The sequence below is a fragment of the Balaenoptera ricei genome, chromosome 15 (assembly GCF_028023285.1).
Source record: "Balaenoptera ricei isolate mBalRic1 chromosome 15, mBalRic1.hap2, whole genome shotgun sequence".
NCBI lineage: Eukaryota > Metazoa > Chordata > Mammalia > Artiodactyla > Balaenopteridae > Balaenoptera > Balaenoptera ricei.
Genome location: NC_082653.1, coordinates 37,274,362 through 37,290,418, shown reverse-complemented (window position 1 = coordinate 37,290,418; position 16,057 = coordinate 37,274,362). Strand labels below are relative to the sequence as shown.

Sequence of the window (16,057 nt, the reverse complement as noted above, 5' to 3'; positions counted from 1 at the left end):
CATGGGATGGTATTTCTACATCTGTAAAATAGCAATAAAATTGCTTATAAAAAAAATTATGTCACAAGGTTGCATTAGAAAAATATAAACTCCAACCACTGAGTTAGAGTATATATATATATATATATATCTGAATCACTTTGCTGTACACCTGAAACTAACACAACATAGTAAATCAACTAAATTTCAATTAAAAAAAAAGGTAATGCTGTGAGGTGATGAATGTGCTAACCTTACTGTAGTAATCATTTCACAATATATATGTATATCAAATCATCATGTCATACTCATATACCTTAAATTTACACAATGTTATATGTCAATTATATCTCGATAAAGCTGGAAAAAACAAAGGTACAGTAACTATTAAAAAAAGAAAATATTATAAATCTTGATAATATAAAAATAATAAGTAATATAATTTATTACCACAAGCAAGTAAAGATCACAATATTAACCTAAATTATAGAAGGAAAAAAAAGAAGAAACATGGAGGATATTGCATAATCAAGAAACAAATCAAACCAGGAACAAGGGTTGCATCCCCGGAGACGTATCTGTACCTCCAAGCTTTCTTCCAAGTAAATGCTTTCTGCCTTGGTCTTACAGAGCCTCTGCCTCCTGGGGCTTTAAGAGAGACATACTTTGATATTCCTTGGATTTGCTCCAAAGGTCACCAAATTTGGCACATATTCTTCAGTCTTTTGGCCTACAGCCATTTCCTACTTTTAGTAAAGTTTTCCCCCACTGTTAGTAATTTTTTTTTTTTTTTTTCATCTCCACCGTTTCAGGGAAAAGAATAGACACTTATACTCGAAGTCCTTTAACAGAACCCTGCACCTCCCAACTTGCTCTAAGTTTCTTACTGTTTTCTACATGCTTTAGTTTTCCTGTCTGTCCTCTGTCTCCCTCTAACTGCCTCTTCCCTTTCAAATCTCCTGGTGCTTAAATCACTGGTGTGCTGAGCCGACTAGTACCTCCTGCAGGAGACAGCTGGGTGTATTTCTTCCCATCTCCGGTCACAGTGGGAGTATTTACACCACAGCAATCAGCAGACAATACAAAACAAGCTTCTTCTCCCTCCCCCTTCTCGGAGCCAGCTGTTAAACATTTACCAGCACACTACTGGAAAGGTCTGTGAATTTACAAAACAGCCTTTTTGAATGGTAAAGTAAGGATATAAAAATTTTTACTGAGAACGAGAAAAGGCTTATATTTTAGCTTTTTTTTTTTTTTAATTAGTTGGTACAGACAGCTTTATATACTTGACACTGCCAGGTAAGCAACCTCAACAAGATACACCAGTGTTACTACAATGAAATACTATAGGAGCAGTGAACATGAATAAAGGTTGTGTTTCCAAAGTAAATGCCATCCTTTCCAATTGCCTTTAATATACTTCTATAGCATCTTTCCTCCTAGTAGGTCTTAATGGTATATTAAATCTATTTATGATTATATAGAAATTTAAGAAAGGATTAGCATATTCTTTTACTGCGACATGATAAACAAGAAAATGTTTAGGTTCAGGCAGATCTGCCTCCTTCCGTTCTTCCTCTCCCCCAAATCCCGAAAACACACAAAAATCACATTTCTTGCATCTTTTTTTTCCCAAAAGTCTATGGATCGAAGACCAAAACAACAGTGCCTTTGGTCCTCCCAACCTTGTTAAAGAGAAAGTTTAAAGCCCACAACCCAATAAACTCACGGCAGTCAGCTCACTGTTCCAGGGAACAAAGGACAAATTAGCAGAGAACATTACTTTAAAGCATAGTAATGACATTCTAACAAACACTGCCAATTCAGTCCACATGCATCATCCACCTAGGGAATCATGAAACAAAAAGATCTGACAAAAACAAAAAAAAGGAGCACTCTGTGAAGAAATAAACAACAAAAACTATCACATAAACTTATGTACTCAACAATGTTCCTCTAACTCTTCATGCTAGCTGCGTTCAACATCTTTTACTGTATTACTGATTATCAGTATTAAGTCAGTCTATCAACATGGTTAGGACTATTGAATCGTATCTTATTAATAATTATCAGTAAAAAGTAAAAAAGGTAGTTATCTTTAAAGTTAGAACAGAATCCACAGAACAATAAAAATTCTTCCTAAGTTCTTTTGTCTAAAATTTATTCTACTCCAAGAAAAATAAAATAGACAACACATGGCATAAGCAATGTCAGATATTATTCAAGAAAGATAACCTTATTTTTGTCTTACCATTTAGAGTCAATAAAGTAAAATTCATTTCACAGAACTCGATTTGTAAACTGGCAGTGTTCTGTGCTGTAATTCAAACTTCCCTATCATCACCAGTCAGACACCAGTGATCAGGGGCTCCTGGTTTGTAGTTAAGCTGGACAGCAACAGCTTGGGATCGGACACACCGGAGTTGCCATCAGAGTTATTTAATTTTGGACAAGTTACTTAACCTCCGTATGGTTTAGATTTCTCATCTCTAAAAGAGGAACAAAAATCACCACTACACAGGTTAATGAAATTTTTTAAATAAGAAAATCTACATAAAACTCTTAACGTATCATCTGGTATACAGTAAGGACTCAATAAACTGGGATAATAACTTATTACTGTCACTATCTAGTATCATTGCTTTCACATAATATGCCAACCACTCAGCTGCTTTGGAATCACAGTAATTTCGACCAGAGCTCCTCAAACTTTTACATGTACACAGATCACCTGGGGATTTTGTTGAAAAATGCAGACTGTGATTTGAGAGGTTGGCTGTGGGGCCTGAGACCCTATATTTTAACAGGCTCCCAGGTGATGCTGCTGCGGCTGGTCCCGGGGGCATGCTTTGAATATCAAGGATTTGGACCACCTGGATATTCCCCCAACCATCACCACGACTCCTCCTGGCCCCGAGGCATAGCTGGCTGAAAACCCAAACACTGAGTCCCGCAATCCAACATTACCTTCCCAATAAAAATAGAACTCTTCCTTTAAAATTGGTAAAAGCTATGAACCACTTGAGATAATTGCTAAATATAGAATACAATTATAAGAAAGGCAAGGAATGGCTTCACCTGGGAAAAGAACTTGGATTTTTGAATCAGACAGGTCTGGGTTCAAACCTTAGCCCCATTACACATATTAGCTGTTAATGTATCTCTGGACTGATCATAGACCTCCTTATAAATTTCAGATTACTTACGTGTAAAATGGGGATAATAGCAAGTATCTGAAAGATATAAGACATCTTAAATAACAGCTGTCTCAAAATAGTTAATATTTATATGTATATCCCACAGCCTGATGCATAGTAGGTGCTAAGAACATGGGGGCTGCCTTTCTGCTCCAGGCTGCGTTGTTTTAACTACTCACTAACATAACATGACTTTCCTTCTGCTTTCACTCAACTTGGGCCCCTCTTCTCTCCAGCGAACTATCTGAAGACCTGCCACTACTGAAACTCTTTTTCATGCTATTTCAAGCTGCCAGCATTAGTAATTTCCCAAGAGAAAGAACCTTATTTCCTCGTATATTCTACTAATCCTCGAGACCCACAGTCTAGAAGAAAACTATTTGTTTTCCACACGGCTTCTCTCTGTTCTAAATCCTGGCAGGCTCTTTCTTCCTGCACAGACACAAAAAGGAAAGGGACAGGAGTCATCAGTTATCTCTTTCTCTGTCTCTGAAAGAGCTTGGAGATATCTTTTTCAATCAGGGAAACTTATTGTGGGAAACCAGCCACTCACTCCAAGATAACTCTCTGTATTCTTTTTCCGTTCCAAAAACTGAAATTGATTTTATTTCTTAAGGAAGCTCTAACACACACACACACACACACACACCAGTTTTGTTGTGGTTTCCTGTCCCCAAGCAAAAATGATATGATGCCAGAAACATCAGTTGCCCAATTTAACTCTGTTCCCTCATTGATTCGACATGTTATTTAAATCCTGAGTGCCTGCCATGCACCCAGTACTGTGTCAGATGCCAGGTGTACACTGGTGAGTAAACAGACGTGGTCCATGCCCTTGAGAATCTAACTACCCCGACCCTCACTAATCTTATTCCTGAAACCAGCACGCATTTCCAGAGCTAGTTCTGGTTTCTAAAACCTAGCCACAGGCTGCATCTAAATAAGAACAAAATAATGCCATTTGCAGCATCATGGATGCAACCAGAGATTATCATACCAAGTGAAGTAAGTCAGAAAGAGAAAGACAAATACCATATGATATCACTTATATGTGGGATCTAAAACATGACACAAATGAACTTATCTGCAAAACAGTAACAGACTCACAGACATAGAGAACAGACTGGTGGTTGCCAAGGGGAACTGGGGGAGGGATGGACCGGGAGGTTGCGGTTAGCAGATGTAAGCCTCTATATAGAGAATGGATAAACAACAAGGTCCTACTGTATAGCACAGGGAACTATATTCAATATCTACGATAAATCATAATGGAAAAGAATATAAAAAAAGAATTTATATATTTATAAATATAATTGAATCCCTTTGCTGTACAGCAGAAATTAACACAACATTGTAAATCAACTATACTTCAATAAAATATATCTATAGATTAGATAGATAGATAGATAGATAGATGATAGATAGATAGATAGATAAACCCCAGTACAACTGTTAGAGATCCGCCCTGGCCACAATTTACTGATCAGATGAAGCCCATCACAGCACCACCAGATAAACCTGCAAATGAAGGTGTTCTCTATTTTGCCACCGAACAGCAGCCCATCCAGCCCACCACACTGTCCTGGCTGGATTGGAGTAGCAGTCCCTTGGAGACACAATCCATAGCAGCTTTAGTGCAGGTAGATGTTCACCTGTCCTTCCCCAAGCTGCCCACCTCTGCTCCCTAACCCTGAGCAACTAACCAGGCCTAACATCCATCAGAAGCTTTCTGAAGTTCACCAGCACACTGAACAGCAAACAGTTGTAATAGTTCACCAGCCACATAAGTTATGTTTAATATCATGCTGCCTATTTGCAGCTATATTAATATTTAAAAATGGAAATAGGGATTCTGGGCAAGATGAAGCCAGTTTCATTCACCATCTTCTGCTAAACCTTTCGTCAAGCTGCACTCTCTCCGTGAGAAGGCTCACCTTATATAGAAAGGGCACTGCTTATAGAATCATCTTGATTAAGAATTCATATAATGTGTAAAGCATCTGAAAAATGTAATCAGAATATGTGGAAATTATGTGATCAGATAATCAGTAAAAACTTCAGATGCAGATTAATTTATTGTTAACATTGATGAGTCTTGCTGATGTCTATGAATTGCTTTTACAGAGGCCCGTGAATTAAAAGGAAGATCCCTCTTCATTACATGAAAACACAGAGTCTCAACATGTATGTTAAACTGGGAGATGAAAAGATCCCTTCTGCTTTTCTCACCATAATCAAAATATAACCCTAAATTAATGATGGAGAGCATATATATATATATATATATATATATATATATATATATGCTCTTGATATATATATATAAAGAGAATGTTATCCTACTAACAAAGAAAGGGACACCATTCCAATGATCTCCAGTATGTCCTTGAAAGAGACCTAAGATTCTCTAAAGTTTCAAACCACTAGGTATGTGTCAAGGTTGAAGCAAGGCTTAATTTAAGGCCATTTTCTAAGTATTAATAGTTTGGTTTAAAACTCAGGGGTAACTAGACCTTCTTCTATAGATAATAACTTTGGTAAAAACTACCCATAGTCCTTTCCACAAAGCAACCTGAAAGGATCGTCTAGGGACCAGATGAACTAGCGAGTGACTTTAGGGTTAGTAATTCAGACAATACCGTTGTCTGCATTGGCTGAACTGTTAGAGGCCTGAATTCATCTCAACATCCTCTGCTTCACTTTCCCTAATTCTGAAGATAGCACCATATCTTCATATTTTAGACAAGTGATTCCCAGAGTGTAACACGGAATCAAGAAAGCTGGCTCTCCATCTCTCTCTCTCACACACACACACACACACACACACACACACACACACACACACACCCCTTGTGATAACATCAAAGAGAGCCTCAGGACTTCCTGGTGGCACAGTGGTTAAGAATCCGCCTGCCAATGCAGGGGACAAGGGTTCGAGCCCTGGTCCCGGAAGATCCCACGTGCTGCGGAAAACTAAGCCCGTGAGCCCCAGCTACGGAGCCTGCACTCTAGAGCCCGCGTGCCACAACTACTGAAGCCTGCGCGCCTAGAGCCTATGCTCCACAACAAGAGAAGCCACCGCAATGAGAAGCCTGCGCACCGCAAAGAAGAATAGCCCCCACTCACGCAACTAGAGAAAGCCCACGTGCAGCAACGAAGACCCAACGCAGCCAAAAATAAATAAGTATATATTAAAAAAAAAGAGAGAGACAACCTCAACTTTGTCTTCAAACTCACTCTAACCTTTGCTTTTCTCTCTCCTCTTTCTCTCTCTCAGTACAGTGAAGGCAGGTCTCTGCCTTGGGTTTCAGCGGGCATTGGCATCTACTTAGGACTGAATGACACTATTTGGTTTTCATTTTTTAATTTTTATTGGCTATCTCTACTATTTGTGGCACAGGATAGTTTTCCATTTAAGGTAATGATTGAAGATTTCCTTTTTAAATACATTTATATTTGCAGTTAAATAAAAGTGGAAAACATGAAATAATAATAGAAGGAGAATACAATCATGGCAAAAAGCACGAAGGTGGTATGTGAATGACTGATACTTGTGGAATGCTGTAGGGTACCGATTAAAACGGCTTGGGTTTGAATCTTAGCTTTGCAATTCCCTTGCTGTGTAACTTTAGGCAAGTTACTTAAGATCTCTGTGCCTTGGTTTCCTCATTTGTAAAATAGTGGTAATGATGGTATCTATTTCAAAGGGTTATTGTGAGGATAAAGGGGTTATTACAAGTAAAACGCTAAAATGGTACACGGCATATAGCAAGAATTCCATATAAATTAGTTATTACTAGTGAAATTACTAGTATTTTATAAACACATCTGGGTAAATAATGATCTATTCAAACTTGATCCTCTGGCCTGTGAATTACAAGATAAGGTAGAGATTTCTTCATGGGATCTTGTATAGGTGAAAGGAAAAGCTCCTTCTGTTTTCCTATAATTAAAAATGTAGCCAATTAAGGAGTGTTTTAAACCCATGTGATCCCCTGGAAGCCAGAAAATCAAGTGCAGTGTCTTGAATTCCATTATAGTTTCCTTTCCTCTCTACTTAAAGATCCCAATATTTCAATATACTAAGAGTTAAAAAAGAGGCTGCCATTCCTTATCCATATGACACCAACCAAAATGTAATTACAACCAGGCACGTGGGTCCTCCAACCAACATTTTAACATTCTGCATCATTATGCAGCATCCCAAGAACTGCTCTCTTTTCATAAATATTGCTCCAATAAATGACTTTTTGTTTAAATTATAACCACTCTACATGCAATGACTTTTTAAAAATCTGCTTGAATATTGCTATGATCTGAATGTTTGTGTCCCCCCAATATTCATGAAATACCAAAGATGTCGGTATTAGGAGGTAGGGCGTTTGGTAGGTGCTTAGGTCCTGAGGGTGGAGGATAGGATTACTGCTCTTATAAAAGAGGTTCCAGAGAGCTCCTGAGCCCTTTCTATCATGTGAGGATACAAGGAATGTCTGCATCAAGGAGAGGACCCTCACTGGACCCTGCTGGCACCCTGATCTCAGACTTCCAGCCTCCAGAACTGTGAGAAATAAACGTCTGTTGTTTATAAACCACCATGTTCGTGGTATGTTGTTATAGCAGCCTGAACAGACTAAGACAAATAGAAAAGCAAATGGACATCACTTATCTTTTTCTTCATATGATTTTCTCTGACCTTGGCTTCCAGGGGAATTCCTCCCTTTGTTCATGTAGTTTAGCGTGACTCCCTTGAGTGAATCATAAAATGTAGTGGGAGAATCATTCTCAATTAACGTCCTGTGCCTTCTTCACCCACTCCATCCAGTTCAAGGGGCATTTTGGACTAAAATGGGGAAGAACAGAGCACACTGCTCTGTGACACTAGATTAGCAACCCACACGGTTCAGCCGAGCTCTGAGTTCACTCTCTGCAGCTAATACGGCTTCTTGAACAATGAACTTGAGTGAGTTGTCCCACCTAATCTCACAACTTATCATCTACACTAGAACCCAACTAGTCTTAAAAAAAAGAAGAAAAAACGAAAAGAAAAAGAAAGGACCCTGTAACTAATGTGAAGGAAAATGCTTAACAATGAAATTAATGCTGATTGCAAATGTAACCTTCAAGATGCACAGAACCCAGTAATCCCTCAAAGAACAGAGAATACAATCTGATTGCTTTTGAATGCCAAATGTACCTGCAAGAAATAGGTATGTAAATTGTCAGGGCAGGCTCTGTACTAAGAGTCCAAACTTAATTTTAAAAACCTAAGTCATGTTCCCATCCCTCTCAATTCTGTCAAAATTAGACCTTTATTTCTCTCATTTTTAAGTGACTCACACTTCAGAGGCAATTTTTCAGCCTGACTGTGAGATAGGACCAGCCGCCTGGTGCCTGAGTGCAAACCTCGGGTCTGCATCACCTTGGCTTGTTACTTAACCTTTTCATGCCTCAGTAGCATTAACTATGAATGGGATCATCAGAGCACGTATCTCACAGGTTTGTGGAGAAATACACCCAGCACAGGGTTAGTACCACGTCAGCGTTAGGTATTATGAGCAATGGTCGTATGCGACTTTCAGATAATTTCTTGAATACACTGAGATAGGGATCACCATGCACCCTTTTAATGGAGGAGGTGACTGCACGTTTCAGACGGTTGTAACATGCCCAACATTACAGAATGTATCGTCAAGAAGTAGCATCAGATCTGCCCCTCTGCAACACCTGAAACAAACTGAAGATTAAGAACAAAAGGACCCATGGCAGAGCCCACCCACTCCAAAGTCTTACCCACCAGCTGGTGACTGAGCTTTGGGAACTTCAACACAGTGAGGCAGGCAAAGACAACTGATTTAATCCCATTTTGACTGGGTGTGTTAGGTGAAAAGAGCGAAGGAGAAAAGTACAGAAAGGATCAGGTATCCTACAGGCTAAACTTCTCCTCCCTGGGACACTAGCAGATTGATTGTTGAAATGGCTCCGTTTCTCTCCTTCTTTAGCTCTCCACACCCTTTGCAATATGACCTTACGGCTCCTTTCAACAAAAGATGGAGCCTATATCCCCAACTTAATCTGGGTCAATCCTGTGATTTGTTTTGGCAGAAGTCAGGCTGTGTTAATCAGAACCTTGGCCTCAAGGGGCTTCATGCAGTTCTACTCTTTCTCTTGGACCATTGACCACCGTGAGAAACTTGGGACAGCCAGCTGCAGATGAAGAGACCACGTGGAGGAAATCCCAGGGTCCCAACCAATGTCCTCTGAGACCAGCCAGTCCCCAGCTGCACCCAAACAAGTGATCACAGATGTGCTCCCAGTGACCCCAGCCAAGGCCACAAGAACCACCCAGCCAACCCATGAATTTGTGAGCAATAATAAAAGTGTATCATTTTAAGGTACTGAACTTTGAGGTGGGTTTTACCCAGCAATAGGTAACTGATACAGACATGTGTCTTTTTCAATCCCTGTGCTGGGCACGAAGGTTTCCCCTACAATGAGCACCTCCGGGTAAATATTTAGCAAACTAGTTCCTCCTTGAGGTATTAATAAGCTTTACATTGCGGGGGTGGGGTGGCGGGGAGTAGAGGAGGTGGTGATCAAATAAATGTGGGAAATGTAGCTCCCAGACACTGGTAAGGGCTGGCACAGTACATGGCACACAATAGTTGATCAGTATTTATTGAATGACATGAAGAAAGTGTGCTTCTCAAATACTATTTCCTCCAGAAAAGGGGGCCAGAGTCAAGCACATTTCGGAGTTCTGTATGTTCTGATGCACATCAGCCCACTAAAGACACTGAGGATTATGCGGATGACACACACCAACAAAAGTCACCTTTTAATGTTAACTCCGACATGTCTAAATTTTTGGTGAAGGCATTTGTACTGCAGTCCAAAATGTAGCACAAATTGCTTGTCATTACTCAATATCCATTCTCTTCATCATCAGTAAGACAGCTTCAAGTGTGCTCAACTAAACACTACATTTCCTGGCTCTCTTGCAGCTAGGTCTGATCATGTGACCACATACTGGCCAATGAAATATAAATGGAAGTGTTCTATGGAATTTCCAGGAAGGCTGCAGAAACTGAGGGAGCTGCCTCCACAAAGAGGTCTCCCTTCTGTTGCCCATCTGGACTGCAGACATGGTGGCCAAAACTAAACTGGCCTCAGAGTGACCTTGAAAATGGAAGCCACAGGATTAGGAGGATGGGACAGAAAGATAGGAGCCTGGACTCTTGACAATACTGTGAAATCACGGAGGGCCTAACTCTGAATTTTTTTGCATGAATTTTCACCGTTATGTTATATTTTATGTCACAGTCACTTTATATTTTTGCTATAGATGGTCCAAACCATCCTAACTGATATATCCAAGAAATAGATGTCCTCAGAACACACTTTTAGAAATCCCTGACCTTACAGCTTCCTAGACTTCTCATTAGTACCATACACCCAATTTTGAAAAAGTATTTTTTTTCTACAGAAAAAGAGGCATTACTTCTATTCAGATGTAAAGAAATGTGACCTAACTTGCTGTTCTCCAACAACAATGATGAACACCCACTTTCCTAAACACCCACCTTGCTTGTGGGGCTTTAGATGATTATAATAATCATTTCTTGATGAAAAGCAGAGAGCCAGATATTAGGAAGTAAAACTACCTAGTGAATTCTACCCATGCACTTACCCCCCTCCCCGTCCCTGCCCTGCTCACTGCATCACTCAGTGAATGAAAACGTACCTGGCTTCCCATCATGACTTTCCCACGTGGCTCCTCTTTAAACATCCAATTACAAAGAAATTTATTTGTTACAGCTTTTTCCTCAGGGAAATCCAGAAATTAAATCACTTCGCCAACAGGGCCAGGAAAACAAATCATTTGTGTTGTGGCTGAGCCATAAGGCTCGCTTCTTAAACACAAGCAGAGTCTGCCCAGCTTTGCTCTCACAGAGCCATTTGGGAGACGAGTTTTATGGCAGCAGCTGAAATGTTTCTACCAAAACAACACCTACACTGTGCTAGAGTTATTTTCAGAGGAGAAGGTTTCCCCTACTGCTGTTTAAATTGTGAAAATGTGTAGTTGAAAGCGTAGGTGCATGTGAGTCTGGGGCTGCAGCCCTGGTGGGGGAACTTAGCTGCCACTCCTTGAATGGGTGACCTCGGGCGGATCATTTAACCTCCTTGACCTCGGGTCCTCACCGTTAAGCGGGAATCTCAGCACCCAGAGAGTTGTCCTGAGAACTGATGAGATAATGCATGCTTAGCCCCATGGCTACATCATAAGTGTTCAAAAAGCAAGGGCCGTATTAATGCCTATCGAATTTGATGCTAAATACCTGAATACCTCGGAAAATAAAGATATAAGAACCTATGGGGGACTTCCCTGGTGGTGCAGTGGTTAAGAACCCGCCTGCCAATGCAGGGTACACGGGTTCGAGGCCTGGTCCAGGAAGATCCCACATGCCGCGGAGCAACTGGGCCCGTGCGCCACAACTACTGAGCCTGCGCTCTAGAGCCTGTGAGCCACAACTACTGAAGCCCGCACACCTAGAGCCCGTGCTCCACGACAAGAGAAGCCACCACAATGAGAAGCCTGTGCACCGCAACAAAGAGTAGCCCACACTCTCTGCAACTAGAGAAAAGCCCACACGCAGCAACGAAGACCCAATGCAACCAAAAGTAAATAAATAAATAAATTTATTTAAAAAAAACAAGAACCTATGGGTAAGCCATATTTAAAGATACCACATTAACATTAGTATAAAAATATAAATGTGTTTAATAGTGTATGTGTAGAAACCACAGCACCTTAGTTACCCACAGACCACTTATGCAGCTTTTCCTGGACTCTCTAGGATGGGGTCATGGACAGGAAGTCAGGAAAAACTCTCCAAAATACCTACCACTTATTGGACTTCTATATTTAATCCATCAATAATGATACCTACTATTGTTGAGCCTTCACCAAGTACTAGGCACCAAGCAACACACTTCTCATGGATTAGCCATTTATCTTTCACAACTGCACACGTGGAAACGTGTGATGGACACGGTGATGCAATGACCAGACCCCTCTGGGGACTGAAGATCTGATTCCCCTGCTACTCCGAGAGCTGCGGCATAATGTAAAAAACTGCCCTCAACTGAAGAAAGCTGCTCCGCCCAAGGTCAAGCACCACCCCCTGTCAGCGGCCTCCAGTAGTCAACATCAGTGAATAAAGGCCCGACCCGCTTTAGAGCTCCCTGCGGGGTTGACTGAGGCTGCCATTAAGACTGCATCACAGCCCAGCTTCTCCCCCTGCCCAATCCCACATCCTTCCTTTCCCCTCCATAGGTGTTGCCCTTAAGAGACAGCATAGGTACTGCAATTACTTTCATCTTTCAGATGAAAAGAGTGAGTCTCAGAAAGGTTAAGAAAGTTGCCCAGTCACACAGCCAATGAGTGGTCTGGCTGGGATTGGAACCCAAACATTGTGCTGCCGGAGTCCAGGCTCTAGATTATTCTGCTCTAGTGCTCAGTCAGGTTTGCATATTTATGTCCAATAAAGTAAACTGGTTAAGCTGGCTGGCTGGTGTCCTCAGAGTAGATGGCAAGAAGCAAATTAGAATGAGAGAAAGAGCTGCAAGAGAAGGCAACCTCTGTTATCGGTCAAAGACAATCAGAAAACAGAAACTACTCCAGACCTTTCAAGCCAAGAGCATGGTTACAGAGTGATGGAATGGCTGAGAGGCCACAGAGGGAACAGGGAGGCAGCCCAGAGATCAGCACCCATGGAGAACTGCTAGCTTGCCTAGGCAGGAGGGATGATGGAAGGAAGAGGTGTTATCAGAGCCCAGAGACTGGGGACAACCAGCGAGACTAGAACAGGATAGGCTGCTGCGGAAAAAGAAGAAGTTTGGTGGGAGCAGAAGCTATGGAAGAGACACAGCTGTTCCTAGAGATACCAAAGAAAGCAGAAAGGGGCCCGGAGAGATACCCTTACGTCTCCCGTTGGACACCAGAGGGCAAGAGAGCCTGGGAAATGTGGTTCCTTGCAACACGGAGAGGAACAGGAAACAGTCAAGAATGGATCTGAGAACAAATCTATCTGAGCAGACCCAAAATGCAGCTAATCAACTGACAATAAGGAAGTATGGAGAAACACTCTGAAAATAAAATACAAAAATTTAAAAAGTCGGACTTCCCTAGCGGTCCAGTAGTTAGGACTCCACGCTCCCACTGCAGGGGGCCTGGGTTCCATCGATCCCTGGTGGGGGAACTAAGATCCCGCAAGCCTCCTGGCGCCGCCAAAAAAAAAAAAAAAAAAAAAGAATTTAAAAAGTATGTCTGTCAAAACTCAGTTTGATGGCAAGTAGTCCAACATACTCCAGCAGTCCTTAAGCAAACGCAAATAATAACAATAGAAAATGCCTTTCACTACATGGCTCTTTACAAGGCACGTTGCTGTATTACCACACAGTTCAATAACTGACGTCTAAATGGGTGCGAAGTTTCCGTTGTTTTCTGTTTAGTAAATCAGGGGAATATACGTAATATTTGTGGAAGTATTTCCATCATAAAAATATCTAGTTTATTTGATAATGCTTAACTGGGTAAAATTTCATGAGCAAAATTTGATTTATATAGAATAAATTGTTCCCCACCCCTGTCGGCTAAATTAGGTGTTAATGTAGCTCCTATTCTGGAAGGCTAGATCTGCCTTCATGATTCTATCTGCTGTTTGACAAAGTAGGAGCTAGAACACAAATTCTTTCCTCTCTTTTCGGAAGTCCTCTGCAGCAGAAATCCTTGGGAGTGTGGAGGGAGCGGAGGAGAGAAAACCCCGAAAACAAAAACATATCACCAAGGATTTCCCGTCAGTGCTTGCTTCAGCAGCACAGATACTAAAACGAGAACAATACAAAGGTTAGCATGGCCCCTGTGCAAAGACCACGTGCCAATTTGTGAAGCAGTCCTCATTTTGCTTTCTTTTTCTAATGTTCACAGATGGGGAAACAAATGCTGTAGTAAGTGAAATGACTTACCCAACCGAGGGCCCTTCCCACTTCAAACCACACCCCACTTTTCCTCTGAAGAAAAAAAACTGCAGTCACAGTATTCAGCAACTCAATTTTTAACTATCTACTTTGTCCTTCCAAAAACATCTATCATCTATTGTAAAAATTACTTTTATTATAGTCTCTCCAGGAGGAATGTGATTTGTTCATATACAACGATTGCAAACACAATTTCAGTCCCTTCCACCGCCTCCCCTTCACCCCAAACACAGTTTCTTTGCGGTTATTAAAACCCAATGAGATTGAGAGAACATCTGGGTTCCAGGCTCAGCCTGGCTTCTAGCTAGCTGAGTGGTTTTAGGCTGGCCAGTTAACCTCTCTGGGCCTCTGTTTATTCATTGCCAACATAATGCAACTAGAACTAGCTGATGACCACAATCCTTTCAGCCTTGAAATGATTCCACAGAAAGATAATAGAAGTCCTGTGGGGAACCAGATGAACTCTCTCTCACTTGACCTGGCCCAGACATCTATCTGTGAGATTGCTTATCAGAACTAAAAGTACAGTCTATGGCCATGGCATACTGAAAAGTCTGACCTCATTCCTCATTCTCAGTTGACTGTGATCTCAACAGGCAATTCTCAAGTTGGGTTCCAGGGTTCTGACTGCAAACAGAGCCTGAGTCTTCTCCTTCCCTGTATCTACATTCTGTTATGTAACCTTGCAGTGTCCTCCTACTCTGACTGGCTTGTGACTCCCTTGACCAATGAGATATTAACACGATACAAGCAAATGCTGAAAAATACATGCACTACTGGCTCCGCTCTCATTCTTGCTCCTCTGTCATGGCCAGGAGAACATGCTAGGTCTAGCGTGCCTCAGAATGAAAGCCATATATAGCAGAGACAAGTGACCCCAGTCTTCCTAGCTAAAGCTATCCTAGATCATCCAACAGCCAGCTGAACTCCCGGACATGTGAGCAAACCCAGCCCAGATCAGAAGAGCTGCCTGCCCAATCCACACCTGACCAGAGAGAGACACGTGAGTGAGATTAGCTGGAACAGCCAAGTTCAGATCAAGATCAGCTGAACCCCCCAAACTTGCAAGCTAAATACATTTTTATTATTGTATTCCACTGAGATGTTATAGTTGCTTGTTATGCAGCATTACTGTGGCAATAGATAACAAGCTCTCAGCCAGACTATAATGTCTATTTCCAGAGTGAAGCTTCCTTAGTGGTGAAACAAGTGTGGCACACGCTGCATGCCTTAATCATAAAGGTTCACAACAGACATGAATGCTTTCAAGGCTCTAAGAAGTCCCACAGAAAAGAAATTTAACCTTGTCTAACTCATGTTTTCCTTAACCTATTTTACCAGGGACCCCCAAGTATGATTCGCTAATCAAAGTCTCCCCCAACCTTAGATCCCAAGTCTGGGTTTAGCCTCTACCCAATCTTTTTGGGGTTAAGCCATGTATTTTATTGTCTCTTCCAAGGTACTTAGTGGACCCTTCAAAAACAAACAAATAAACAAAACAAAAAACTTAAAAGTATTTTGAAACTATGAAAGCTTATATTGTTTGCAACCGAAGTCTAATTAGAAATAAAGGGGAATATTCTGCAAATATCCAAAACCCATACATAGCCTCAGTCTAATTCCAACTTTCTCTATTAAAACTTGAAGAAAAGCCTAAGGCTGACCTTGCCATTCCCTCCTTAACATTCTTGACAGGCAACCCACTGCAATCTTCTTGTGGTTCACAGCCTTTGATGATCAGGGCCTTTGATTATCCATCTCCTCTCCCGCTATTCTTCCTTCTCTCCATCTCCTTCCTAACCTATTACTACTCTCTGGTCTATATGCTACCCATGCTGAACTAC

At 41.3% G+C, this 16,057-nt stretch overlaps 1 protein-coding gene and 1 non-coding gene across 11 annotated transcripts in view; one reads left to right on the top strand and one right to left on the bottom strand.

The window, feature by feature from the left end:
- Positions 1–16,057, bottom strand: part of PLCB4 (phospholipase C beta 4) — a 415,724-nt gene that overhangs the window by 316,057 nt on the left and 83,610 nt on the right. The gene's annotated exons all lie outside the window — the stretch shown is intronic.
- On the top strand, positions 14,037–14,140 carry LOC132350094 (U6 spliceosomal RNA). Its single transcript, XR_009497843.1, has one exon. It is a non-coding gene; the product is annotated as a U6 spliceosomal RNA (small nuclear RNA).